Below are 2,835 nucleotides of genomic sequence, written 5' to 3'. Positions count from 1 at the left end.
TAGATTAATTTAGTAGTAAATAGATTAATAAATAACACCGTTCCCTGTGATCGACACCCGACTTACCTAAGCTATACTGTAATCTGACTAGGTACACTGCCTACAAGTGCATAGTTAGTCTAAGTTTGTTAGGTTATAAATATTAAAATTAGTGGGTACTTCCGTGCACATCAAGTTTTTGGCGCCGTTGCCGGGGAACGACTTAGTTTATTGTTTTTTTATTTGCTTTAGATTAATCGATTTTTTTGGGTAAAACCCACAAAAAAGTTATTTTTATAAGCATAGTTTTAATTTTTTTTTTACAGAAGTTACGACGTGGAGTATCCTTCCACGACGTGACACCTGTGATTCACAATTTTTTTTTCCTTTTTCTTAGTTCAGTTTTACGTTTTATTTTCTTTTCTTATTTCAGGAGTTCATGACCAGAGGTTCTAACACACCTTTGGTACCACCACTTGAAGATCCCGAGTCTACACTTCACAAAAAGAAGGATAAGATCGTGAAAGAAGATCAAACACCAAAGAAGACACCTTTACAAGAGTTCAAATCAGTGTTCTCAAAGAAGTCGGGGAAGAAAACGGTGGAGTCAAGTTCATCTTCAAAGAACAAGAGCAAGCTTGAACACTTAGATCACATACCCGTCCAAGTCGAGTCCGCGTACGATACCGATCCTGAATTTGAATTACAAACAAGTGAACCCGAGAACGAGCTGGAGAACGAGATGGCAAACATTTATGAGATGGCCATGGGGGACTACAAGAAGCGCATTCGAGATGATGTGGGGCCGGGTTTAGTACATCCTACGATTCCTGCCACTGCCACATTCGAGTTGAAGGGACATATCCTTACTGCACTTAAGAATATCCCATTTTACGGGAAGGATCACGAGGATGCTTTCAAACACTTAGACGAGGTGAACGATATTGCGGATTATTTTAATACTCCCAATATCCCAAGGGAGACAGCTTTGCTGAGGATGCTACCAGTCACTTTCAAGGGAGCAGCAAAAGACTGGTTAAAGGCACTCCCACCTGGTACAATCACCACATGGGCCCAATTGCGCGAGAGATTTCAAGATTAGTTTTGTCCACCCTCCAAAATCTCTAAACTCAAGAAGGCAATTGCCAACTTTGAGCAAAATCCGGGGGAGTCATTATACGAGGCATGGGAGCGCTACAAGGGCTTGTTAAGGAATTGTCCTCAACATGACCTGAATCTTCAGCAAGAAATGTCGATATTTTATGATGGGGTGAATGTCACGACTAGACAACTCCTTGATTCACAAGGACCACTAACAAAGAAGAACCCAATTCAGGCCAAGGAGTTGGTTGAAGAATTTTCAAAGCACTCTCGTGAGTATCACAACCCAGGACACGATGGAATGAAAGGCAGTGGAGGTACACAAACTGAAGAGATGGCTGCTGTGATGGCAATGCTTAGCACTATGGATAGGAGATTGACTCAAATGGACCAATCAATTCATGCAATTCGAGTTGGTTGCGAGAGATGTAGTGGCCCACACTTGACAAAGGATTGCAATATGGATGAATATGGGAACAAGAAAGCTCAAGTATGCTACTCAAGTGGGGACAAGTATGATGAAGATTGGAGAAAACCAAAGAAAGAGTGGCTGCCTTACGAAGAATACAAGAAGCAAAAAGAAGAGAAATTTAGGCAAATTGGCTGGGGCTTCTACCAAAGAGAGCAACCACTAGCTGAGAAGAAAACAGAATTAGAGACCATGTTGATGAAATTCATGGAAGCTTCAGAAAAAAGACATGATGCTACTGACGCTGCAATGGAAGAACAAAGAAATATAATGAAGAATCATCACGCAATAATGATAGATTAGCAAGCATTAATAAAGAATCAGCAAGCCTCCATTAATAACCTTGAAGTACAACTTGGTCAACTTACCACTTTGGTTAATGAGAAAATATTCCCGAAAAATCCTGAAAATAAAACCCAATCTCACGTAATGGCCATAGATATTGAAGAAGAGGCGATTTCTGAGTTCCTAGACGCCTTGGAAGTGGAGCCCCAGCACCCCGATCCAAACCCGAAGAAGCTAAAAATCGAGAACAAAAATGTAGCTGAAGTACAGAAACCACGTTGTGGCCTTGGTCTGATCAGAAAATTCCAGAAACCGTCTCGACTTATAAACCACCTTTGCCATTCCCGTCCAGAGCTAATCTCAGTCCACTGGAGAGAGAACATCTGGAGTTTATCAAGCAATTAAAGGGTATTCTTATCAATACTCCTTTTATTGATTCGCTTGCAAAAATTCCAGAATATGCTAAGTTCCTACAAGACTTGTTAGACACTCGTCAGCAATTAAAGGAGAATTCTAAGGTGATTCTAAGTGAGCAAAGCTCAAAAGTTGTGTTGGGAGAAATACCTAAGAAAATGGGGGATCCTGGACGACTCACTCTCCCATGTGAGTTTGGGAATAATATGAAGATTTATGCTTTAGCCGATTCTGGGGCTAGCATAAATTTGATGCCTTATTCGTTTTATCAAAAATTAAATATTCAGAAGTTGAAGACTACAAAGATGACTATTCACATGGCGAACCGTTCAGTGACACAACCCCGGGGCATTGTGGAAGATATTTTAGTAAAAATTGGGAAATTCATTTTTCCAATAGACTTTGTGGTATTGGATATGAAAGAAGATCCCAATGTACCGATTATTCTTGGTCGCCCGTTACTTAACACTGCTGGAGCTCTTGTTGATATTCGGGAGTCTAAGCTCACCTTGAGGGTTGGTGATGAAAAGGAAATTTTTGGGATAGAAGATGGCTTTCAAGGGAATCGTGCTCAAGAAGAGGTTTTC

The 2,835-nt window shown here is 40.6% G+C and overlaps 1 non-coding gene across 1 annotated transcript; it reads right to left on the bottom strand.

Annotated features, from left to right (window-relative positions):
• Window positions 1-1,105: 1,105 nt before the first annotated feature.
• On the bottom strand, window positions 1,106-1,212 carry LOC145151614 (small nucleolar RNA R71). Its single transcript, XR_013732179.1, has one exon. It is a non-coding gene; the product is annotated as a small nucleolar RNA R71 (small nucleolar RNA).
• Window positions 1,213-2,835: the final 1,623 nt, after the last annotated feature.

This window comes from Lactuca virosa, chromosome 1, assembly GCF_052849685.1.
Source record: "Lactuca virosa cultivar CGN04683 chromosome 1, Lactuca_virosa_CGN04683_v6, whole genome shotgun sequence".
NCBI lineage: Eukaryota > Viridiplantae > Streptophyta > Magnoliopsida > Asterales > Asteraceae > Lactuca > Lactuca virosa.
This window is presented reverse-complemented; position numbering and strand designations above follow the sequence as displayed.